Raw genomic sequence first — 26,317 nt, 5'->3', positions numbered from 1 at the left:
GGTTCCAGCTCTGAAAGCTGCTGTTTTACTTTACCACTCAGTAAGCTTGGTGCTCGCTTATCATGAATCTGATTAAAATCCACATCTCCGAGTCCGACAAACCAAGTCACAAAATCCTGGGCCAATGGGGATCGCCTCTCAGAGTTAACTGTAGCTCCTAGGTGCTGTTTCAGCCTACAAGACAGAAGAAATTTTGAAATAAAGATGCGTTTATCTGTCTTCCTGTCCTTGCTGCCGTTGGTTAAATGTGTTGGTCTGTGGAGCTGTGCTGCAGAGGTAGCATCGGGGGCTATGCTATTTATTTACTTCTGTGCCCTGTTCTCAAATCCACAACATTCCTGTAAATGTGTGGCACGGCTTTTGTCTGAATAACATGTATTAATTTCTTTATATGAATTCTGTAAAAATGAACAATACAACACTGCCAAGATTTACTGCACAGAGCTCAACTGCTGGGTGGAGGATAGCTGCAGGTAAGTCCGTGTTAGAATATTCCTGAATTTTTGAAACACTGCCTTGTGCCTGTTTTCTCTGTTTGGGAAGTAGGTCAAGGAGTTTGTTTTCTGGCATTTTCCCCCTCTGTACTTATCTGTTACATCTCTGCAGACTCTTCTTTAAAGTATGCACCTATTAACAGTTCTGGTCTTTTATTCTTACATTACACTAACATTTGGAGAACAGCATCCTGGGATTAAGTCCTGAATATGGATTTCAATAATATTACCTGAAGATGAATTTCAGAAAACTCATATTTTTTTGGACCCAGAGTGCCTTTTTCTTTACTGCTGCTATTCTGCAAATGCCACTTTTTTACCTTTGTCTTGTAGTTAAGCAAGACTTTGCCATTTATACTATATGTATTATACTATATTATATTATACATGTATACTATATATGTATTCTACTATACAGCTTCTTAGACAAATTCACCCACTTTAGGCAACAAACGTTTCGTAATATCCACAGAGAAGACAAAATAACTTGACTTTACCATTTAAACTATGGTTGGATTCTGCCTCCTGCTATTCAAAGTGTATCTTAAATTGAGAATATATTTTAGATATCAATGAAATTACAATACGGACTCTTTCATTTGACACCAGTTTCTAGTGTTTCTTGTTACTAAGGTGAAACCATTTAGACCACGGTTCCTAATCTTGGTCACGGTCTCCAAATTCTATTGTGAACATGTTTGTTTTCCATGCCTCTCTCATGCCATGACAGTCTCCATCTCTAGTATATAGCATTATATTAGCATTAAATGTAAATTATGTGAGTTATTATAGCTAAAGCATGAAAAGTAGCTGGTACTTAACTTTCTACATTCAGGACAGAGCACATTCCTCTGTCCTAAATGTAGAAAAGCCAAAATATTTTATACAGTCTTTCCTGTCTGTTAAGTACTTTTGCTTAATGTTCTGCATTTTTCCTTTTGTTTGGTGCTAAATCCCCTTGCACAGCAAGCCTGTTCAGTCTGTGTCATCTGTTAATTTTGATAGCCATACTCCCTAATACAGATTGCTGAGAAGTTATGTTGCCCCTATATAAAGCCAACGCCCATCAACACCTGAAATGTGTTGCTATCATTTCTTATGCTGTAAATACTTTGGAACGTATTTTGCCTTTTATTTTCCCTGTATGCTACAGATCTGTTATCCCTGCTCTTTTACAAGTCACGTCAGTTGGAGCATTCGCTCTTGCAGCTCAAATATCAGTGAAGCAATCAGGTGTTGTGGTCTCAGTCTCCAGCCCTGTTACAAATTCCCCTATGAACCTGACCAAATCACTTCATCTTTCAGTGTCCCACTTGCAAGCTGGGAAATGGCATCTCACAAATGGAAGACTCCTTTTTATCATTGTGCTTTTTATCTTTTCAAAACAGTGTATGTTACCCTGGCTGAATTATAAGCTAGAGTTTATCTGTTTAAAAGCAGTAATCATAGACCCCCAAATTGGTTGTGACCTTCACAGTCTGCTGTGATACCGTACAGTTGGACAGGCCAACACTGCTCATGTTTTTTTTTAGAATTTCCTGTAGAATTAGTTCTCATATTCACCTCCTTGGCTTATTTCTTTTTTTTTTTTTCTTTGTTTTTCATCAGTGACAGGACTAATGCAATTCACATCAGGGCATTCTGTGGACCCGTAGTTGATACCGGAGCCACCACGCTGCAGTTCTGCTGGATGATGCCATATGTCTCTATCCCTGCCATCCAATTCTGAGTGCTCACTGCACTGTTCAGCAGAAGGGCTTGTTAGAAAAAAAGGTGAGTCACGACCAGCTATCTGTGCCATGGTTCCGATCTGCAAACTGAGGAGGAAATTGTTTCTTTCCTCCTGTTCTTCTCCTATTCTTCAAATGTTTGAAGTTGAATAAGGGTTTTCTGTTGTTGTTTGGTTTGGTTTGGTTTTGGGGTGTGTTTTTTTTTGGCTTGTGACAGTGCCACTGACTTTAGAGAGGCTTGTGCCTGTACAGGACTGTAGGAAAAGGAGTCTCTTACTCTTTCCTAATGCAGTCTCTGCACAATAGGGCGTTGAAATCCCATATTGCTTTAGATGCTATCTAAAATTAATGTTCTTTATTTTTTAATTTAGTCCCTTCATGGCAGCAGCAGGTGCTAGTTGTTCACATGCATTACCTTTTCAGCTCTGTCTCTCCTGGATTTAAATTGACTTTCTTTTGGCGCATGCACTTTTTCAGCAAGCCTCACTTCCCTGTCACCCTACAGTGTGTGCTGGGATAGAACCAGCTTGAGCTCCCTGAATATGGGAGCAGCAGTTTGAAGTGCACATGAAGTGGTACATTGGTTTGGGAGCTCTTAAGGGAAACTTGAGCATTTATATCAAACACAGTCTCTCTGGCCTCACCTTCCTCAAAAGAATTGAACATTTGTCATGTAGAAGGAATTTTTAAGCATTTTTTAAAGCCTGGTGAGGGTAAGGTGATACTTTTTTTCATCTCTGTAGAAGAATCAGGAATGTTGTTACATCCTTTTCCCCATAAATGCATATTGAGGGTCAGATGCTGATTTGTGATATTTAATCCCCTGGTCTCTGCTGAGCTGTTTAAGGCAAGGCCCATGTGGGCAGATCCAGTACAGAGGAGACCCAGGCTCCTCAGACAGCAGGAGAGGCTGGCTCACAAGTAACCACGGCAACCAAGCTGGCACTGTGAGCATCAGGACATTTATATACCAAAAAGTAAAGAAGCCCAACAACACACAGAAGCACCGCAGCTCATTCGGAGATCTGTCCCTCAGTTTTGTTCCTTACAGATGCTGACAGCTGGGGCTATCAGATGTAGGTAGGAATATTTTTCCCTTCTCTGTCTGCAGGATCAGCAGCATAAATTGTTCCTGGTGGTGAGCGCAATGGCTTCCAATTAAAAGAGGATATTGGAATTCCAAGTTGTAGAAACACTGAAGACAATTCTGTATTCATGTTAAAAAAATCATCTATCACACACTTCCAGAAGCAGTGTGATCACATCAATATTTATAACATTCAGCTCTGTGGTTTCACAAAAGAGCCATTAATACAGCATATCAACTCTGGTGACAAGTTACATTTTATTGCTGTCAACAAACAAAGATGTTCTTTCTTTCTCTGCAAACTCCTGTTTTTTTTCTTCTTTTAATCAAACAGCAGGTTTGAGTTTTGAAGGGTATGTGTGGATGTGCCTTCCAATATTTTCTAGAAGGCTACTAGAGAAATGACAGAGTGAGTTCATAGGAGCTTGCAGAAGACACTGATTAATATTTTCCTATGAGGTTAATAAAGGTTTGGGGATAAGTTCTTTGCTTGGGATGGAACTTAGCTAATTTCTAAAAAGGACCAGGGAACCAATACCCTGTTCGGGAGGGGAAAGTCTCTGAAATAAATACTCAGCTCTGAAAACACCTCAGAATATTGATGACTGCACCGCAGTTCTGGTTTAGATGAATTTGTACTTTGTGATAGAGTCACAGCGACAGGGAGCAGCAGATCTACGTCATCATATTTATTAATCTCCTGGCACCACATCAGGTTACACGATTTAGGCACTTCGCATTTTCAGTTATCACCAGCCTGAGCCAGTGGGTGTCCTCAAAGTGGATTGCCTCCTGAGAGCAGGTCAGCTCTGCTGCAACACCTGCTGCTCTCTTCACCTCTTGGCTCCGCAACTTCAGGCACCATCTTTTTGGAGTTCTCTGCCAAAAATACTGGCAGCACTGCACTGAGTTCAGAGATTGGATCCACTGTAAGAGTAATGTCACTGCTTATTTTTCTTCTAGTTAGTCTCCTGAGAGGAGTATCAGTGTGTATAGAAGTCAGATATTTAAAATAAGTGGCTTTGCAAAAGTAGTTTAAAAAAAAAAAAGAAAAAAAGAATTGTGTATGGGTGTTGGAACAAATAGGATTCAATCATTTTATTTAGATTTAAGCAGTCTGTACTAAAAAAGCTGTCCAGATTGTTAATTGAACTCATAACTGTATAACTATTACCTGCTAATATTGAATTTTTAAAACCACTTAAAATCATATAAACAAGCTCAGTTCCCAGAACTATCCAGTTTAGTCAACTGCGCCTTACCATTACAGAATTGACTCTTGCAGTCCTTACACATCTCTCCAGCTGCTGGAATCATTGCAGCAAGTCAAATGCATGCATCTGCCATTACTCCTTAATATGTCCCCAGAGGCTCAGTGGGACCATGGAAATAAACCTCCAGGACAGACCATACCACCACATTCAGTTACATTTATTCTTCTTCGAGTATCGATATCTGCATGCAGAGCAGAGGGAGGGTTCAATTGCTTCGTAACTTGTGTTGCTAAAGTGATCATTCTGTTTCTTCCCAGTATTGTCTTTTGCTATTCTGGATGGGACAGCAGAATTTGAGCTACTCTATATAATTTCACTTTTCAGTTGAGCTGGTTTTGAGCCTGGGAGGACTTAGGGGGGGAAAAAATCCTTTTTAGCTGATGGCCCTGTGTGTGTGCTGTTTTCAGCGGTGTCTGTACTCCTCAGGTTCAGGCTAGCTTTTTGTCTGGCTGTACGCTGTGCCAGCATGAGACCAGCTTTAGGCTCTTTCTTTATCTGAGTGCTCTCACTAGCTATTGATTGTTATTATCAGATGAAGAGTACATTTCCAGTAGTGGATGCTCTGCTCCCCAACAGTTCATCAGGAAAAAAGTTCAGTCAAGTAGACCTCTCACAAAATCTGGAAGATTCACTTTCAACCTTCAGTTCAGTTTGAACCATCATCACAAGGTGCAGGATAAGATGGTTGTCTAAATTCATCAGCATGTTGCTCAGATCCAAGGCATTTTGTAGTAAAACACCTCATGCTTCTCTCTCTCTTTTTTTTTTTTTAATTTAACTTCCTTTATCATTCTGTTGTGTGGTCCATTTCTCCTATTATTTGGAAAACAAGTAGAGAAATAGATGTCTAGAGATCACCAAAACTACCATGACAGGTATCCTGACGAGAAAAGTAATCAGTCTCAGCTGTGTAACCTCATTTGGGTACCTCATTTGAAGGTCATCAGTTTGAGTCTCTCTAAAAATTATGCATAGAGCTGTGACCAAAGTAAAGGAAAAAAAAAGTCAGGGATAGGATCAAATCTGCATCTCATTCCATAATGCTTACCAAAACCAAGATCTGAAAGCTGTTCATATACAAGCTATGGAGAAGCTGTAATTTGTGTGGGCTGGAGACCTATCTGAAAACATGAGCTGTCGTTCAGGCTAGCACAAACTGAAGGCAGCTCAGCAGTTCAGCTGCTCTGGGACAGTGTAGTCCAACTCCAGTTGACTTTAAATATGGAACTGGTGACCTCCCTAAAATGCAATTGAAATCCCAGCTTTACCGAGGTCAATAATAAAAACTCCTGCTGAATTTTAAAGAGACTGGGATTTAGTAGCTAGTGCCCAATATGTTAAGATTCATGAATCAAGAAAACAGCAAGAGGAATTAGTTTCAAAATATTCACTGTATATTCTCAGTGAGCAGTACTGAGAAATGTTGAGAAATGTTGTATTTATGCATTTCGACTAGATCTGCCATTGAGTATTTCAGCTATCAATGTGAAGAAAAAATTGAAGTAACCTACCAACAAAGTCCTTTTGAAGCTTTTTTTTTTTTTTTTTTTTTTTTTTGGTATCTAGATTTATAAAAGAGTGTGGCTTAAGCTTTGACTCAGGTAGCAAATCCATTTCTATGTCCAAAATGGCAGTGCCATCATGGTAATGTGACCATGAAGGACAGCATGAATTTTAAGGCTTGTGCAGGTGGAGGGAAATCAGCAGGTTGCAATAATCAACACGTATAATCAACACGTGGCATCATAATCCAGTGAATCCAGTTTCTTTCACAACTTCTACTGTGTGGTCTGCATTTCATTGAGAATTTTACTTGTTCACGTGGACAGCAGGTACTTAGTTGGGATGAAAATATTTTAAGGCCAGCGAGAACCTTGTAACAAATCCCTGTCCCATGTATTTTTTTGCTAACACTTCCTGGTTTGAGGCAAACAGGACTGATGGCCAAGCACCAGCACTGGTGCATGAGACACACAGCCCAAGTACAAATGCTGCAGGACCTACAGCTGGGACACTTCATTCATTTGCCTTCCTTCCTGTGTGGGCTTTTAAATTTTTATTTTGTTTTCCCCCTGGGTAACTGCTGTATAGGGAAAGATGACTAAATTGTGTTAGTTCAGTAGTTATTCACAGCAAAAGGGTTTTTGGTTAAAAATATCTCCGCACCCCATCCCAATAGAGACCAAAAGCAGCCAAAAAAAAAGAAAAAAAAAAAAAGAAAAAAAAGTAGAAAAGTACACTCACTGTTCTGGTTACAGCAAACCCTAGAGCTAGGCTCTGGGCTGGCATCTTCATCAGTCCCTCTACTTCCAAGCATTAAATCACTGTAACTGAAGCATCAAAAACTCACATGCTTTTAAGAAACAATAGATGTTGGGATGTTCAGCTTTTTGCATACATCATTTCAATCTTTGCATGACATCTTTAAATATTTTCTTTTTAATAAAAATGGAATTGTCTTATCCCATGATGGGCAATGTTGTGACTGGTGCTATCAGAAAAAAAAAATAACTGTAAGACATTAAAAATCATAAGGAGCAACAGTAGTAATTCAGGTTAGAGACTTCATTGGTTTAAACTGGAAAATAATGTGCTTGAAAATCTAAATGTCTGTACCTAAATGTACTGCAGGTTAATATGGAGCATCAGGAGGAGTGTGGGTAATAGTTACAATGAGATTGGGACAACAACACAGGGCTGTTTCACTGCAAGCTGCAGTTACGTGGAAAACTGAATGTGTATGCTTCATCTCTATAGCTGTAAAGGCAATTTCCCATGTACATCTTTTCAGATTTCCCATGCAACTCTCAGAATGTCTTCAGAGCTTCTCCAGGGTTTGGGAAGCAGTGTCATGTTTATCTTTAACAAAGGTTGATATTTTAATGCAAAGAAAGGTATGATTTTGTTTGATTCAGTGTAAGCCTCCACAGACAACCGGAGTTTGTAATAGCCTCTGCTCTCTGGGCACGAGCCATAGCAATGAGCAGAAACATACTCAAGGACCATTCTTTTTCAGAAAGGCAGAATTGGGAAATTGGAAGGAGGTCATTGCTGGGAGCCAGAAAAGAGCACAGCAAAATACATGGTTACTCCCACACAGGATATCATTATTAGAATAAAAGTGTTTAATAACATTTTTTAAGCACTTTTCTTGCCTTTTCTCCCTGTGGTACTTGAAAAACAAACAAGCAAAGAACAAAACAGCAACAACAACAAAACACACACACACAAAAAAAAACATGTGCAGATACTTCTGTTTCATGTTTGGACACACTGCATGCTGCTTCATATTTTAATTTGACCCATTCACAGAAATTGCCTAACTGTAAAAAGTACAGCAGAGATACAGACGAGTCCACAAAAGCTCGATGTTTAATTAGATTAAGAGTTTTGGATTTCAACTCTTTGTATTTAAAAAGGAGACTGGTGAGAAACTGGCAGGTAGAAACTCAGGTTCACCTGTTAGTGTTGAATAAATTTTAGCCTGAGTCTCAGTACCGCCCTCCACTTGCCAGGAGACAATCTGTCTAACCTGCTTAAACACCTATGTAGAGGAGCTGCTGCCAAAACTGATGCTTGCGGGATTTCTGGATCAATATCTCCGTGTACTTCAGTGCGCAAATGCCCCCCTTTAACAGTGCCGCACGCCTCCCACTTCAGTGCTTCGGCTGCTTTCTGACACCTGCAGACTTGATGCATAGTTTCAAAAGTCCTTTTCTGTTGTGTTTGTTGACAAGTAGCAAAATGTCTGCAGGAATTGAGAGCGATCAAAATCACAATGAATTGTAATTAAAGAGAACTATGGATCGGGACTTAAAACTGCAATGCAAAATTTTGTGACATAATCAAATGCAAACAAGCAAATGTTTAATGGCGGGGCTTGGGAAGGAAAGGGGGGATTTTCTGAATTTCTCACCAGCTGCTGATTTTAAGTCCAATATTCCATGGTGTGTTAACACTTACACTAACCCACTAAAACAACTAGTTACTCTTACAGGGTAATTTATATATGACCTTTGTGATCAGAGTATGTGAGAACACACAGAGGTTAATGGATTCTGTCTTCTCACCAGTGTGAAGTACTGAAGAAATAATCCCTTGTTACAGAAGGGAAAATAGGGCACACACCTGTCCAATATTTTAGCCTGTGACTGAGCTGTGAACGAAACCCAGCTCTCCAGAGCCAAATTCAGAGCCAAAGCAGCCAGGTTGTTCTTGCTCTCACTGGACCATCCATCAGATGACTTACAATGTACCTTTAAAACTCATATTCAACTTGTTTAGGCCAGGATCCAAATTTTCCTTTGCAAAATTTGCCTTTATTACTCTAACACCAGCTCTCTCGGGTGGATTTGACTTTTGCCAAAGTTCTGCTTTTGTTGGGGGAAAGTAATGCTTATGATACAAACAGCAAGCTTTTTTTTCTGTCTTATTCTCTCCTTGAACCTCTTTTTGTGCAGCACTACGCAAGAGGAAATGCCTCTCATTTGACAGATACGTTACTGAAACTACTCACTGCTCAGGGAAAAGTACTTTGCACAACCTCTCCCAGTAATTCTGTGGCTTTGCTAATTTGTGAGAAAATAATGTGCATGAATACAGTGTAAAAAAAGACAATATAACGCAAAATGACTCTTGCCTACCTGTAGCTAAGAGCATGTGCTCCTCTGAGGTTGTTTGAAAATATCATACAGGTAACTGGAGACGTGTCTCTATTATAGGACTGGAGTGATACTGGGACGTATAGGGCTGCAGTATTTGGCCAAGTAACAGGTTTTGCTCTTGCCTTTTTCCTTTTCCTTTTTTTTTTCTTCTTTCCTTTTTCCTTCTTTCTCTTTCTTCCTATCTGGTGGACTTTGTTTGTTTGTTTGTTTGCTTTGTAAAAAACTCAAAACTTTTAAGCTTCATTTGTCTGTTTAGGATTTAGGTTTGGATATTTTTTTTTTTTAAATCAGACACATATGGCATGGTTCCCTCTGATAAAAACCATAACTTTCCAGCCAACTATACTGTTACTGTCTAATGCGTGAACTTTCATCTCACCCCATCTGAAATGTGGTTGGACTCCAAATCCTCGCATATCCATATACAGACTACAGGGACCTTTATAGCACGGGCCATCAGCAGAGTACTGCACAGTTCATGTTGTCCAGGTCTCCATTTGGGAGATATTTACTAGAGAGATTATGCTACCTATGGGCAATTAAATAGGCTTTTTTCAAAATGCTATAAATAATATTAGCCACGTTGAATGAATAATACCACTCAGTGCTGTGCAAATTACCAGCATATGGCTTACAAGTGGAATAAGAATGATTTTATTTTCATGCAGAGACAGAAGTTTTGTGCTACGATGAGATGGAGTTTTGCTCATTTCCCATTTAATTTCATATGCAACTCACTAATAGCATCCCAATGTCCCTCTCCACATTTCTCTTCTTATAGTGTCTCTAATGCACCTTAAATGATGAGAGCACTACATCAATAGCCTCAATCTAGGCAATGTGTGCTTTTGGCAAAAACCTGCAAGTATTGCTAGCATAAATCTCCCATTACTATAATGACATATTAAAATGGCACAAGGGTTTACAATCTGTGTTGCGAATTATCCATCCACCTGCTCTCTGAAATCATGTTATATATGGTTAGCCTTTCCGTCACCCATCTTTGTACTAGACTGACTTGCCCAGAAGTTAAAAAAACAGGCATTTATCAATGCACCAACATTTTGTGTAGCATTCCAGCGAGCGTTTGGATCAGATACCCAACGTTGTTGGTGTGAGATAAACAAAGAGAAAAGAACATGGGTGACTAATCAGTAATAGCTAGTTGCAGCCCCCTGCTTTTCCCCAGCCATAAATTGAAAATGACGCTGGCAGGAGGAATAGGGTTTTAATCTGGATGAAACATTTTTGAATGCATTTTCTGAATTACAGGACGTACATTGATGTGGCTGTCAGTCTGTTCCATTTGGAGTGATAGATCTGCAGAAAAACACTTTTGTTTAATTGAGATAATATTGTATTTTCCCCAAGTCCTCTAGGAGAGAACTGATTTATGAACAGTGTTGTTCCTGAAATAAAAAGACACTAGCATATGAAGTCCTCACGGGAAAGGCCAAATTCAGAGATTGCTTTATACCACTGGCTTAACAGGTCATTGCATTCAGGTCGCAGAGATGAAGAGACGCCGGTACCTCCACTGCGAGGCCCAAACAGACTGAGAGTAGTATTTTCTCCCCAAATGGCAGTATTTAGGTGAGCTGGGCACCCATCACATATTCAGAGGAGCCCAGTATGAGCTACCTCACCGCTGAAGCAGTGTGAGCTGTGCCATCTTTTCTGGACTTCTTTCAAAATAAAGTTTGTTCCCTTCTGCTCATCCTGAGTGATGACCTGAAGCATTTATGGAAAGTTTCTGCCCTTGCTTTTGGACATGTCAGTGCAATACCCAACCCATACGTCTGCCTCTCAGCAATAAAGCTAGCTTGTTCTGCAGGGAAAGGGCAGCCAGCTGGAAGGAACCAGCTGGTGAGGACACTGCCAGGCTGAACGCCGCGACAGGCCTGAGGTGAATGCATTTTTGCTCCAGATGTCGTAACAGCTCCGCGGTGTGCTCCAGGTAACAGTTTGGGGTTAAGATGTCCAGGGAAATTATGTTACTGACCTTGCCCTGCCAGCAAGCGAATTTAGCTCTTCCACAGCCTGACAAAAATAACAGCTTGCATCATGGAAAGGGGGAAACATCCAGCATTTGCCTGGAGATTACAAACTAGAACCAAAACTGACCTTTTTTCTTCCGTGGCTCTGTTCTGTGTTGGGCTGAAAAGGAATGGTTTAAGGCCGGCTCTCAGGTGGCAGTGGCAGTGCCTTGATTTCGGAAGAGCTCTTTGGGTCAAGCAATGGTAGATAAGTCTGGGAGGAATTAATGTGGGGATCTGACTTGCCACAGCCTTTCTGCTGCAGTGATCGGGGTGCTGAGCAGAGTCTCAGTCTTGCCACAAGAAGGTGGCCCAAGATGAGATGCACAACCCAGAATCAAGGAGAGACCTGAGCTAGAACTGCTTTGCAGAGAGCACCAGGAAACTTTCCTGTAACCTGCTACATCAAAGCAGCCTGGACTCAAGAAAACTGGGGAATGTTGAGTGAAACACTCCAGCCTTCAGAAAAATGTTTTCTTGTTAAAGATGGTCTGGCCAACTCCAAAAGAAGTCTTGAACCATCTGTCTCGTGGTCCCTTTTAGCATTTGCATGACATTTCTGCAATATATTCTACTTGTAGAGCGATTCTTTCTGAGGGGCTGCAAACAAGGACTGTTCACTTGTTCACAAAGCTCAATAGGGAGTTTTTCTCTCAATGGAGAGGTTGGAAAATTTTTGTTGCTGACCTAGGCCACATTTACGGCTTGCAAGTGCTATAAATCTTGTGCTGAACGCATCACAGAGTGCTGGTGACACGCAAGCCCTGCTGCTCTTGGTTTCCTTACCCGCGTCTGCAGATAGAAAAGTTGTTAGCGGTACTCTGAAATAGAGAAAAAAAAAGCACCAAAATCCACTGTATTTGGAACTGTAGCTTATTTCTTCAGGAAATACTGTCTCTTAATCTGCACAAAACTGGTATTCACGTTCTGTAGGGTTTCTTCCACAGTAATTGTGTTCTTTAAACCTTTTCATAAAGGAGCTTTTTTGGAAAAAAAATAATTAATTCATATCCACAGAAAATGAAGTTTTTGTGAAGAACACTAAAGTAAGTAAGGAGGTTTACATTTATTTTATCTAAAACAAAAATAAGTAAAGGGGAAGGTGAACTGTCCTAAGCCAAGTTTAATTTCTTGTTTTACTTGTGTATACATCTCTTGTTGCAGCTGAGTAGATGTGTGAAATCTGTGGATTCAGCTGGGTGTCCCTAACAAGAATTGGGTTTGGTGTCTGAGGAAAGCATGGTGTAACTGGGGTGGTGCCGGGGCTTGGAGGGCACTGACGGCCCTGCCTGGGTGTCAGTGCCCCCCTGGCACCACGCACCCCCTGCAGGGGCTCCTGGCCCAAGCCATGCTGGGCCTCCAAGTTCATGCCAAATTACAGCTGAGTTATCCACAGTAACTTGCTGTGGAATGGGTAGAGCATTTTTAGGATAGGATTTTCTAGTATCTGATGCAAGCAAGATACGGCTCAAAGTATCCAATATAAAGGAATTTAGAATATTTTTTTCTAAAAATAGTAAAGAGCAAATGATAGATATAAGCAAAAGAAAGCACATAGATCCATCTTCTTTTCTTCTGTCCAAAGAACCAATTTACAAGAAGGAAAAACAAATGTACAAGGAACCACAGCGTTCCAGGTACTAGGGTTTGATCTTTCTGATCAGCGCAAGGGTAGGTGAAGAACCCTGTTTTCCCCAGCCGCACGGCAGTCCCTCTTTTCTTGCACAAAAAGAGCCTTTAGGGGCTTATGTGTTGCCCTTTCTGAGATAACGCTTTGGGGAAGATGTGCAGTCATCACTGAATTTTTCATTTTCTTGCTTTGCTGCTGCATTTCTTCCAGAAGAGTGGACAACATAATCCCGTTTTGAGTAGCATTACAGCTATTTATGCCGAACAGTCGATTTCTCTAGAAAAAAGGTACACCAGCCTGTTTCTTACTGTATAATTATTTGGTTTCCCATGTGATTCCGTTGAGGCTTTACAGGTCACTTTTATTTAGGGTTTGTGCTAGCATGAGGCAGACCCCTAACCATGTTAAGTCCCTAGGCCTCAAAACCACAGTGGTCTGTGTGCGGCACCTGACACCCTGCACACATCCAGAGGTCAGCTGCTATGCTCCCTTCAGCCACTGCCCCAGGGCACAGCTGGTTCCTCCAGCTGCTCAAATTGCAGAATCAGGAAGCAGTAACCTAAAAAAATCCCAGTGAGCTTTCATTTAATAACAGCGGCAGTGAAAGACTGAGTTGCTGCATTGCCTTGATTTACCATCAGGAAGGCTTCTGGCAGTGCCACTTTGTACTGATTAAAGCCCTCAGTGGCACAGAGAGGTCTGTAATCATTTATTCTGGTCATGGGTTAGTGTAGTTTAGAAAGGAGTTCCTCCAGGAGGCAACCCGGTGTATTCATCCCTGCACTGAGGTATGGGGAAAAAAAGGTCAGTAATTATTCACTGTACGCACTCGTTTGAGAGTGGGAAGGTACCAGATCCACCCTGGCAAGTCAGCCTGGGGCAAACCTTGTCTTTGCTGCAAGTGTGAGAGGGGAGCCTATGGAGAATTGGCCCATTGAAGCAACAGATCCTGGGTAAAGTAGGGAAAGCATTTTCAGTATTACAGCGTGCAGTTCCTTACATTAAAGCCTGAGAGAAAGAAAGCCAGCAGCACAAAGGAACAAATGCCGAGAGCACTGGACAAGCCTTGTCACTCTCACTGGTTTTGCATAACACAGGTGCACCTTTAACACGGGCATTTGGCTTTTCTGCCATCCACAAGCTTTGCTGTGCTCCCGAAGGAAAGATGCACAGGTCGAACAGGATGTCTGTCATGGGCAAACTAAGGCCCGCATGTAAGCTTGGGGTTTGCTTCCTCGTTTGTTTGTGCCTTTGGTGAGGATACTGGGAAAAATCCTCATTTGCCATGCTCATATTGAGCTTAACGCAAGGGAGCCACGACCAACCTCTGGCAGAGGCATCATGAAGCTACAGCAAAAAAAAAAAGAGAAATAGCAATAATGAGATTGTCTCAGATTTTTGTAGGAACATGCTGAGCCTTCTTTAAGTAGCAACTAATGGGAGCTTTAATTTATATAACTTTTTATGTATTGTTTTTTTCCAGCATGTAGCATTAACAAAGAGTATATGCCTGGTGCAGGGCAGTGAGGCAGTTTGAAGCTTGATAAATATGCATAGACATTAAATATAGCCAGATAAATAAATACATGTATCAGATGTAACAGCCAGAGCTGCTGCACTTTCAGGCTCCTGACATTGCTGCCATACCCTGTGCCTGGAGATGGAATAAATTGCTGTATCCTGTACTACATATACCCTCATCTGGTGCATTTCAGATGAGAAAACTGCTCAGTAAAAACTCCAGAGAACATGGCTCTAGCCCTCCAGCCCAGCCCCTTCCTCCTTATCACCCCTGCCCTGAGTGAGAAAATATTTTTGAATCCATACTCTCGAATTCTGTTTAAAAAAGCACACTGCTTCTAGTGGAATAATGATTTCTTGATGGATTCTCATAAATGGACTGTTTCCCACATTATCTGAAATAATTGGTTCATAGCGACCACAAAACGAACAGCAGGTAGGAAATGAGTTTGCAGTTGCCAAAACATAATGGATCATTTAGTCATTCTCTGAAGATTTTAACACTTCTTTGGCTATTGGGCCTTCATCTAATTGCACTATTTTTATTATAAATCTGCCTAATGCAATCAGTGAATTTACATCACTGGAATATCAGAATAAGGCCCACAGAAAATAAACATTAAAAAAAAAAAAAAAAAAAAAAGATATATTCAAAACAAAGGCCTACAGAAAATAAAAAAATAGATACATTCAAAGTGTTCTTAAAATTTGCAGTCACCACATCCTCTGATTTAACCAATGAATATTATAGGCAGGAATGTTCTTTTCCTCCTATTTTTAGTATTGTTTGATAATTGAATGTTATAGCTAAGGCTTATACAAACAGAAAACACGGCTCCTTTATGCAGCTGCGATACCGTGCGCTTTGTTGCATACAGCCAGAGAGCAGCACAATGACTCCATTAGTGGCAAATAAGTGATGATTTCAGAGTAATAGATTGCATGACTATTCTAACTTCTTTATTGCCATCGTTATATGTATTTGGAGGTAAAAAGCAGTTTGGTTTTTTACCAGTAAAGAAATTTCCACTGTGCCAAAATTTCCTCTTCCAGGCTTAATTGTCTGTTTATGTCTTAACATGCAAGCTGGGGTCTCATTGAGCAAACAAGTGGCACACAAACACCTGCACATTCCCCACCCTCAGCTGAATACCCACAGTCCCCTGGTTGAAGCTGGTCAAGCCATGTTAATAAATGCATATTTTTAATTAGGTCCTTTGGTGGAAATTGTATTTGAATTATATTCTTTGGTTAAGACCTTTCAAAGAGATATAAGTTTAAAAGTAGTGCAATTTTTTTGAATTGTGTACTCGTACACAAAGATATAATTTGGCTTAGACAAAAGGGATGTATTCTGTTAAGGTAAGTGGGCTATGCCTTAAACTTAAAAAAGATTCAAAAACTCAAACAGAAAAAAGAACCTGCAGAGTGGGAAACTTTAAGAAAAACAATGAAGTCTTTGGGAATTTCTTCTTAAAACATGCAAAAAATCAAAAAAAAACTTGCAAAAAATAAAAAATGCCATCAACTATCTCATCATCTTGCTAGCCTGTATATTAAATCTGGAGTACAGCTATAAATAGTGCTTGAAGTTTTAATAAATTCCATTAATAATTTAAAAGTATCAGGGCAGATGGTTATACTTACACAGGCTTCTGTATTACGTTATTGTTACTATGTCAATTCATAAATTGAGTTGGATAGAAAATGTTAATTTTTTTTGATGGTAAACAGACTTTTAACTTATTTCAAAAAATGATTATCTGATAAATGATTTTTTTTTTTTTAATAATGGCTTTAAAAAAATGGCTTTTTTTAAAAAATGGCTCGAAACTGAGAAAAAGAGTACTTTAGCCGCTGCTTTGGGTTTGGGGTTAGTTTGAAGTATTTTAAGTTAAAAATATAGGGAGACACCCAAAAGCTGCTCCATTTCGGATGCAAGTAAAACATTTTCTAATGAAAACAGAACCATTTTTTGAAACGTGAAGTTCTGGGGGGAACAGAAAGGGCAGTTAGTTGTTGCTGGGATTTTCCTTGTTTGTGGGCTTTTTTGGGGGGGAAGGTAGGGGGACAAAAAAAAACAACAACAAAAAAAGCTTCAGCTCAGAATTGGCAATTTTTTTCTAGCCCTCCTAAAAAGCAGGTACTGTCCTTAATGTATTGTGTAATAATTTTGTGTTTTTAAAAAAGGCATATTTCTCATTTTGAGCTCAAATGTAAAAGTAGAATGTAGAAGCAAGGAAGGTGGTTTGACTGGGAATATTAACAAGAAACAAATTGACAAGAAAAGGCCATAGATAGAAACCTGCATTATTCAGAATATTAATCAGACAGTAAGAAAGTGAGAGAGATGCTCTGCTCTACCTACTGCTGTGCATTAGAGCATGGTTATGTCAGCATTTGCAGAACACAAGCTAGTTTATCAATGAATTTATTCCAGTGATGGGTCTGAACAGGAAAATTCTGGTTCCAAGGGGGATTCTTAAGCTGGAATGCTTGCATATGAGATATAAATTTGACCCAATATGAAGACTTGAAACAACTAAAATAAATCTGAAGCAATGTTTCAATTTCATGACAATTGTGAATAGAACCTTGCTGCCTTCACTGCAGCAAAGAATTTATCCCCAGCCATCACCAGACTGGTATTCTCTTCTGCTTGGATTATAAAACCTTACTTTAAAAGTGTTGGTTTGCAAAAAGCTGCAGGAAACATGGTAAAGACGCTTTCCAGAACTACTCCAGAATATGATAAAAGTGTAAAATACAGAAACAGGAACATCAGTGAAAAAAATGAAAAAAAATCATTATTTGTATGTCAAATAGGCTTCCGTCTGTACCTATGTTCTCTAAAATGCTGTAAAACTTCCATTTTCATCAGTAAATCTTAGATCTTTGTGCACGGAGGAGTTCTGCTCTCACAGCAGTACAGTACAGGATGAGTAAAAACATGCGTTTTTCATCATTTCAGGAAAACTGAATGGATCTAAAGCTTTCATTGCCCCATGTTACTCAGCACATTCGTCCCATAGCTTCCTCCCCTCAGGCTTGGTCAGTCCTGTGCCACCTCCTCAGACCTGCATCTGAACAGGAGCTCCTGTGGTCTCAGAGGACCTTCTTGATGTTCCAGCTCTTGTAACGCAAAAGGCACTGCTGCATTTTCAGGCTTTTTTTTTTTTTTTTATTGTTTTATTTTATTTTTTAAACCCAAGAAGGTAGTATGCTTTTTCTCAGTTTCCCACAGAAAGACTCAGCAAAGAAAGCTGCATTTGTAGATGCTATTCTCGAGGTTCTTCATTGTGGTTATGTAACGCAAAAGGTTAGGATGACTAGAATAGGCTATTTAGAAAGCATTTTGACTGATTTACATATATAGTTACTATTCTTGTGAATGCAATATGGATAATTATGCCTCTAAATAGCCAAACTATTTGTGTAGAGCTTCTTCCACAACTGTAATTACACTTGCATTTTGCACACCCAATTAAGCCTGCATTAAAATGCTGTAAAATGCCTGCAATTTTTTACAATATAATGAAAATTTAGAATCTTTAAAAAGGCTACAGCCACACCTCTTAATGTGGGATCCACGGAGTGCACCGGAATACAATAAAATGTGATGACGAGATGCTGGGTACTAACCACCAGAATAAAGGGGCTGCAAAGAGAGATGACTGCACCACCGAGTGACAACTGAGTCCCCTTCACAAGTAGATGGAGAAAATTTTTCCTTTTCAGCAAAGCAGTCATTACAATTGAGGACATTGTTAGTTTAACAGGCATCATTTAACAGGCAGTTTAACAGAAGAAGGGTAACAGGAAAACAAGTGGAAAAAAGCCTAATTTCAGAATTACACGTGGGGTTTTTTAAAACCCCAAATGAGTGTTTTTAGAATTGTGTTATGTTGAAGCAGAGTTCACAATTTTTATTTTTATATAAGTTTTTATTTTTTTTATATACATATCCAGATAGATATGAATTTCCAAAGTGCTGCACATACAACAGACAGCTGATATTTGGGATCAGTTACGTTTGCCTTCACTTACCTTACGTTTAGCTTGCTGTCACACATCCCTGGGCCAAGGACAAATCTGTGTTGTTTGAATTTGTATTTCAAAAATCAGGAAACAGTGAGTCTGTTCTCCATCACAGTTCGCTAAACAAATATGCTTTCCTTTCCTGTGGCAGTAAAAATCACTTGCACCAGACCCCAAAGCAGCACTCCAAAGCAGCTGAAACAGGGGGCCAAAACTCTCCCCAAGAGCAATAGCAAAATCCAACACAAACAAGCCTGGGATCTCAGATATGTTTGAAAGACAATGTTCTAATTTTTAAAATGAGAAAATCAGAATGAAAATAACCTAAGTGTTCATGGTAGAACCCACCTAAAATATGTTTGTCTTATTTTTTTTTTAATGGTCTATGCTTGGGAGTTATGAATTCCCCAGAATCACCAGTGAGGGACTGTTTTAAAAAAGAGAAGCCATTGGTTTCATTCCCCTGATTTCTGTCATTCAGGCACAATGTACAGAGTTTGTATTACAGAAAAAGTTACGTGTTGCATCTTAATGTCGCTACTATTTTATAAACACCCACACCTTGACTCTGCACAAAATTAGGGAAGCCCAGAAAAAATGTTAACAATCCTAAAAATTGCAAATTTTCCCATTTGCTGTGATCGGTATGCCTGAAGTAGATGAATGGCAGTGTCGTTATCCTCCAATGCAATGTTTTGGATAGCACCAACAATTTTGAAAACAAAACAAAGCAAACTGAAATGCTCGCAGATTGGATGGGTTTGTTTATACTGCAGGAATTTTAACTGCCATGAATCTCACATGCCTTCATTTCAGTCCTCCCAGTACTGAAAACACCAAAAGACGTAATCTGCTAACTCCACCCAATAAACACTTTGGAGAATTTTCTTGTAAAATTCTGCGGTGAAAATCTGCAGTATTTTTCCCACAAATCCTCAATATTTTGATTAGGAAATGCTGTTTCCTGTGCTTCATATTTGTTTGGTTGGTCCCTCATCCTTTTCTGGCTAAACCCCCGGTAAAATGAGACTTAGGTACTGAAGTCTCCCCTCCCTTCCTAACCTAGGTAAAAGGGTTGTTTGTTTTTTTTTCCTACCTTGGTAAAGCTTCTCACTCCAGTCATGTCTGTGGTGGGGTGTTGCTCGCTGGAGCACATTGTTCAACCCAAAACTGGTACTGTGAGACTTTCCTACAAGGAGACAGGGAATCATTCAATCAGTTCACTTATTTTTAAAAGAATATGTCCAACTATAGTCCTGTAGAAGTAAATTACTCTATCAAGGTATGTGTGTTTCAGGTAGCAAATGACAGTATTTATATTCTAGCTCCCAGCTTGCTATTAAACTACAGCAGTAGCTATAAAACTAAAGATGAACTATAGATACCAGATTTAGTCACTATATTTTGGTTTTGGACCTCCACTTGAAGCCCATATTGGGAGGTGGTAAACAAAACAAACAAGCAAGCAAGCAAACAAATTGGTTCCCACCAGAAGCAGCTTGCCAGGAACTCCATCCAGCACCAGTCACTGAGGCACCATCAGTGGACAACAATTTTGTCTTCTCCATCATTGCTGCTGCCATAGCAGATGCCAGCAAGGAGGTAAATCTGGCCCTTTGTGAGGTTGTTTGTCTTGGGTAGACGATGTTATGCAGAAACTGTAAAACAAAACAAATCACAAGGGAAACCGGTGACTACATTTTAACATTATTGTTTGTTATTACTGCTTATGGTCTTAATGCTTTCTATGATGATCTGCTTCAGTTGCTAAATTAGCTTTTTCAAGGGGATTTAATTTGCAGAAACCAAAACACCGGCTTAACAGATCTTGAGGGCTTAAACATTTTAATGATATTAAAAAAACAGGAGTTATCATAGCTTGATATGCATAGCTCACAGAGCTTCCAAAATAATTTGCAACAAGTAGCAGCAACTCTCTCAGATCAAAGGAAACTTCAAGGCTGATGTGAAATTGCATAACTCCTATTAAATATTGAGAGACTAGGAATGAGTCTTGGAGGTATCATACACACACACAGATAGCTATGCATACACCTGCACATCACTCCAAAATAGCTGTATCTCTCTAGATATCTATGTACAAGCTTAAAAATCACATCAATTTTGTATCAATTGCTACTCAGCACCCAATTAGATACGTTCTCATGAGCAATACTGTAAATATTAATGTGGTTCTTTTTGCTAAAAGTAAAGAGTGTCAACCACTTCTGAAAACTACTAGCTAATTCAAAGGAAAAGAAATGTGTTTTGGGGTGCATCAGTAGCTTTCATTCCCCTGACTGTCAATAGATGGGTATTGTATAACACAGACAAGTTATTATTATGGCTTATTTCCAAGTCATAAGCCATAATTTTCAGCATACATATGTTAATGTCACATTTGTGAGCTCAGGATAGCGATGGCAGTGCAGCAGAGCACTCAGTGACTTAAGACAAGTGACAAAGCCTTATTGCAGATAGATTGCCTTTCAGACACTTTCTCACAGCACAATATCCACCAGAACCATTACAAGGAGCCATGTAAATCAAACCAAAATGGGTCTTAGATGAAGTTTTAGACGTAACGGATATGAAAGGAGAACTTCATGATTATTCCAAATCCTGTTTTAATTAACACTTATTCCTAGTCTGGCTTTAGATTTTCTTTTCAACTCCTGCCTGTCATTTATTTGACATCTCTAGTGTGACGGGACAGGAGTGATATTTAAAATGAAGGGGGAACACAGCAAAAGACACTATCTCCAGTACTCTGCTGTAAGAGATTCTGCTGGTTTATGTTACCGTTAGCATCTTCATCATGTAACCAGTCAAAATGCTCATCAAGGTGTTGCCAAGACACAGATGGGTCATTACTTTTAAGTAAGAGATGGGTCCAACGCATCTAATTCATCTTTAAATTTGGCTCTCACCACTTTATCTGTGGAAAACCGTTGCCAGCGGCACTTGGCACAGCTTCTTAAAGCAATTTACTTCTGCCCTCTCCAGGAAACACACTGCCACCCGAGGACTCTGCCCTGCTTCACAGCCAGCCTCAGGCAGCTCCGCTGGCCTCGGCAGGGCCAGGACAGCGCTGGCATTCCTGCCAGGTCTGCTGCTGCGAGCACCACCTCACTGCCACCTTCCCACCGGGCCTAAGAAACCGTCCAGGAGTCATGGGAGCACTGCTTACCACCACCGTGTGTAACAAAACAAGGGCCCCAGGACACTTACCAGAAGGGATGCTGTTTTCTTGTCTGTTTGTTTTTGCTGATGGTTTGGTTTGTTATTTTTGGTGGGTGAATTTTTGATACTGTATCAGGAAGCCTTAAATGAAACAGAAATAAGTTTTGTATTCCCAGATTTGCTAATCTTTCCAAAATATGATTATTGACCTGTTTCTTTTCACTTTATCTTGGACTAATGTTCCAATTCTAACAGACAACATAACTTAGGACAGAATTTCATGAAAAACAATTAACTATCAAGCTCCAAATTGTTTTTCTCTCCCCCACCGTATTTTCCAATCAAACACAATTCCTTTGCTGCTAAATGCCTTCAAAATCAGCCTGATGCTGAGGCTTTAAAATTACAACAAAACAGAAAAGTAGGGCAGGCAAGCAGAGGAAATTTTTCAGACGCAGTCATGATGGCCATAAATCCCAATTCCACTGCAGTCAGTATTAAAGAGCACCTTGCTGCTGCTGCCAGCAGGGGTGGGCTGCCGGCCTGAAGTCCGAGTCCTGCATTTATGTGGCATACCAATGTGTAATGGGGCAGCTAGTAAAATGTGAGCAGTTCACAGAATCACAGAATTGTCTAGGTTGGAAGAGACCTCAAGATCATCAAGTCCAACCTCAGGAGTTCTTACAGTCTGCTGGAAAAAAAAAAAATAAATAAAAAGTGTGAAGAGTACAATGCTTGCATTCATTTTCTTCATGCTTACCTCACTTGGAAATTATTCTTTTTTATGTAAAACACTGCTAGGTGCTGACTTATCAGAGAGCTGTGCTTCCCTCAGTTCAGTGGGTTTATTTTGGGTCTGCGTTGCAAGCAACAGTCTAATTTTGGTTCCAAGACTTGTGGTTGGCCAGGTATGCTCTATGAATAAAGTCAACTGCTGCTGCAAAATGGCACAGCCTCATTTCTACTGAAATACAGTAGCAGATTGTAAGAACTCTTTTCTTTGAATTGACTACCTTTCTTTCAACGTGCCTTATGTCAGTAGACAATTACATTGTCAAATCTGTATGCAAATAGACACAAACTTGACAAAACCTGGATGCTATTACAGTTGCTGCAAGCTTGCAGTCCAACTGTGCTAATCGATCCTGGCAGCTGGAAATTACCTTTTCCTTTACATTCTCCCAGTTATTCTGAGGTATCTTCGGGACCAGCTGACACCCAAATCTATGCTGTCAGGTTCCACAGGAGGCAGTGAGTAACAACAGCTCTTCTGATACACCAGCAGCCTATGGTATCACCTCATTGATTTGTGCTATGCCTGACAGCCCCAAACTTGCTCCTACAAGAGGTGCAGTCTTCCTATTTTTAGATATGCTGTCAGTAATTTTTTTTCCAATATAATTTCTGCATGGTTAAATCCTAATTAGGCACCTAAGGTGCACTTTCCAGGTTATGTCAAGTGCAAAACTCTCTTTGATCAATATTGTTTCTCTGCCTACTCTATTCTTGTCTTCAGCTGCCAGATGTGTTCTGAAATGCCAACGAGCCTCCAGCACATACCGCAGCGCAGCGTAGTCAGCACGCTGCTACATCCTTTGTGGTCTTCCAGCAAGAGAAGGCTGTCATGAATCAGGACTTACCTGGCTGTGGCACCGACAGCTGGCGTCTCTGCTCTTATGAGTTATTTAGACTGTTGCATTTACAAAACAAAAGAACTGCAAGGCCCTACATAATGGCAAACAAATGAGCAAATTTGACCTTTTAGCATGTATTACGTTAAAGTGCCTCTGCAGGGATGAAAGACAGATGAACTACCTCATGCTGCTAGAAGAAGCTGTAATATTTACAGAAAGCAACGTTCATTCTTGCAGTGTTCACCAGCCCTTGTATTAACTGTGCTGGAGCATTCGTTCTTTACAGAAACCACAGATTTTCTTGTGATCATTGAAATAACAAACAGCCAACTTCTTACCCTGCTTTAAATAATTCTTTTCCCCGATGTGCATTACACACCTAAAAGAGTTTAAGCCATGTTATTCTACGCTTTTAGATTCTAATGCCCCACTGTTCTTCCCACATGCTGTGGTCAAAGGCAAAACCTCCAAAACCCCAAGTGGCAGCCGCTCCAGGCTGTCAAAAAAAGGGGGGAAAAAAGGGGGGTGGAGTGGGGAGGGGCACTTTCTTGCTATAGAACAGTGAATCAGAGCTATAAAGTCTTTATGTGTCTTTCACAGGTTAGACAGCAGTTTGTTGGGATGACACAAATAAAATACATGCTTCCTTGGTGTGGTGAAACATCCTGGGGACTGTTCCCATCAGGTGGTTCCACGAGCTCGTTGTGAAGATCACATTTACCGAAACTACGGCTATGTAGGAATTGGGAAGGGAATTCTGCAACAATTACTTGGTTTATTTCTGGTTGCAGACAAATTCTTCTTCAATGACTGTGAGGAAGAAGTTCTTGAGTTCCTGTGGTGTTTAGGAAAGCTTCAGCTATGAGATAAATGCCTTCCTATTTGCCTTGGCACGTTGCTTGGTTGGCTTGGCTCAGTCGCAGGGGAGGCAAGCCTCTTCACCTGGAACAATCCGCCCACCAACAAAATCTCAAGGGAAAAAAATGCTTGAGAAATGAAGCTGTTTTTTTTTTTTTTTTCACCTGCACCCTTGCCCTCCATCCAGCCTGGTATTTGCTTGAGTGGGAAGGTTGCTGCTTGTAGCTCGTGTCTCTGGCGAGGAGCTGTGAGCTCCTTCCCCTCCACTCCCGTCCCTGTGCCCCAGGGATAACGGGGATTGCCTGACGGGACCTGGTAGTAGTTACACTTCAGACTCAGATGGCAGGGCTATCACTTTTTCAAACAAAAGAAAGGGATAAGCTCATATCCATACAGACCTATGGAAATTAAAGGGAAACACGGCTCAACTTTCACTTGGTGAACTCACCTACAAGGCAAATGAACCGGCCACTGCCGAAACAAACAGAAGGCCTTTCTCAGGGCAGGGAGCATCACCTTCCTACCGGGTCTCACCTTGCCAAACCACTCCCAAGGAAGGGTAGATCTTGGAGGAGTTGCAGAAAGGTATGACTGTGAGGTAACAGACCTCAGACCTTTGGTTATTTTTGTTTTCCTTTTGTTGTTCTTGTTCTGTTGTGTTGTTGATGATTTTTTTTTTAACCTGTCTCTATTCAATCAAATTAATTCCTAGCACAACTCTATGAAAGTCACCCCAGGGAAGAGTTTGGACTGTTGGGTGACCAAGGTTTTAATGTAGAATGGCATTTTGCCTTTGAAATTGCCATTTGAGACAATGCAATAAAGGGAAACAAATAAATGCTAAGACAAACAACAATTCTTAATACGTCTCTTACTCTTTGTACCGTAAATTCAGTTAGAACACAAAGCTATCTTTTAACTAACTTTTAGAAATGTGTTACCTCTTACCTCCACTGGTGGCTGGTCTTTCCCCATTTTGCCCTCAGGCTGCTGCGTGGTGCCCCCTCCCTGACCACTGCTGAGGAGGAGGCCGAGTGCTGCCCTGAGCTGGAGGCTCAGCAGCTGCTGCCCTGCACCTCATTTCTTCCTGGTCAGGATCAGGGCAATTCTGGCCCTAAACCGAGAGTGGTTGAGATGCATGTGTTATTAAGCCAGGTGGTTTGATAGAGAAGTACGTAAAATAATGAATTTCATTTGCTTTTTTCTCCAAATTTGTTGTGATATTCTTAATAAATTATGGTAGACATCATCCCGAGGAAAATGAAATGAAAAGATGTGCCATGTTATCACAAGTGAACAATGTTACGGGAGACTTAATGATGGCAACCATTCTTTTTCCTGCTCTTTTTTAACTAGCTCCAGGTAACGCTCTTTTGTGCTACTTGTGTTAAACTTTCCAGTTTGCATTTTAGTCAGCATGATGCACATTTGATGACGGGAAACAGGAAATCACTGGAATATGATGACACGGCAGGTTAATAATACAGCTCCCGTGTGCCTGAATTCACTCCTAATGCATACTCACAGGGAAGAAAAGCCTTCTGAGTGGTGGCATTGTTCAGTAAGTTACTGTGCCAAAGCCACGTGAGCATTTGGTACAGCTATCAAGGAAACAATCTGTTCTTGATGGCTGTATATGGTGCCTTGTGATATCTGGTGCGTTTGTAATGAAAATTAGAAAAATGATGAAGTAAGACAAGTAGCAACATACTGAAAGCATATGTCCCTGTGTGGAGACAGATATAGTGCGAGGGGATCATCCACCAGATCCAGCACTGCAGACTGTTTCTCATCACGTAGTACAACATAATAAGCATCTGAGAGCCCCTGTTGCGAGCGAGTATTTAAAGATTAACGTTAAAGGAAGAATAAACCTTTCCAATCAATTGTGAAAGTAAAATCAGCAGTGAAGCAACAACAGAAATTGAAACACAGCTAGAAGAAAATTAAAAACAGCTACCCTAAAATACCTGTTTTAATTACATCTTATTTGGGAATATGTGAATTAAAAGAAGTATGACATTTGAATTAATAGGAGAGCAGAAAAATGATGAACTTTTTTTTTCTTTGAATGATGGTATAATTTCCTGAGAGTCAAGGCAAGTTTTCTGTCAGACAGACCACCTTTACATGGACACTGAGCAGAGCAGCTCTGTCCATAGCTGTGG

The 26,317-nt window shown here is 40.3% G+C and overlaps 2 long non-coding RNA genes across 2 annotated transcripts in view; one reads left to right on the top strand and one right to left on the bottom strand.

Moving 5' to 3' along the window:
• Positions 1-21,727, top strand: part of LOC311434427 — a 452,952-nt gene extending 431,225 nt beyond the window's left edge. Inside the window, exons 16-18 of the long non-coding RNA XR_014691476.1 lie at positions 430-473; positions 2,103-2,267; positions 21,481-21,727. This is a non-coding gene — a long non-coding RNA (uncharacterized lncRNA). The remainder of the gene's footprint in view (positions 1-429; positions 474-2,102; positions 2,268-21,480) is intronic.
• Positions 41-25,579, bottom strand: LOC311434430. The gene is made up of 5 exons (XR_014691484.1): positions 25,098-25,579; positions 21,706-21,798; positions 19,964-20,132; positions 19,571-19,663; positions 41-174 (listed from the first exon to the last, which is right to left on the bottom strand). It is a non-coding gene; the product is annotated as an uncharacterized lncRNA (long non-coding RNA).
• Between the last annotated feature and the right edge of the window lie 738 nt (positions 25,580-26,317).

This window comes from Aythya ferina (assembly GCF_964211825.1).
Source record: "Aythya ferina genome assembly, chromosome: 3".
NCBI lineage: Eukaryota > Metazoa > Chordata > Aves > Anseriformes > Anatidae > Aythya > Aythya ferina.
This window is presented reverse-complemented; position numbering and strand designations above follow the sequence as displayed.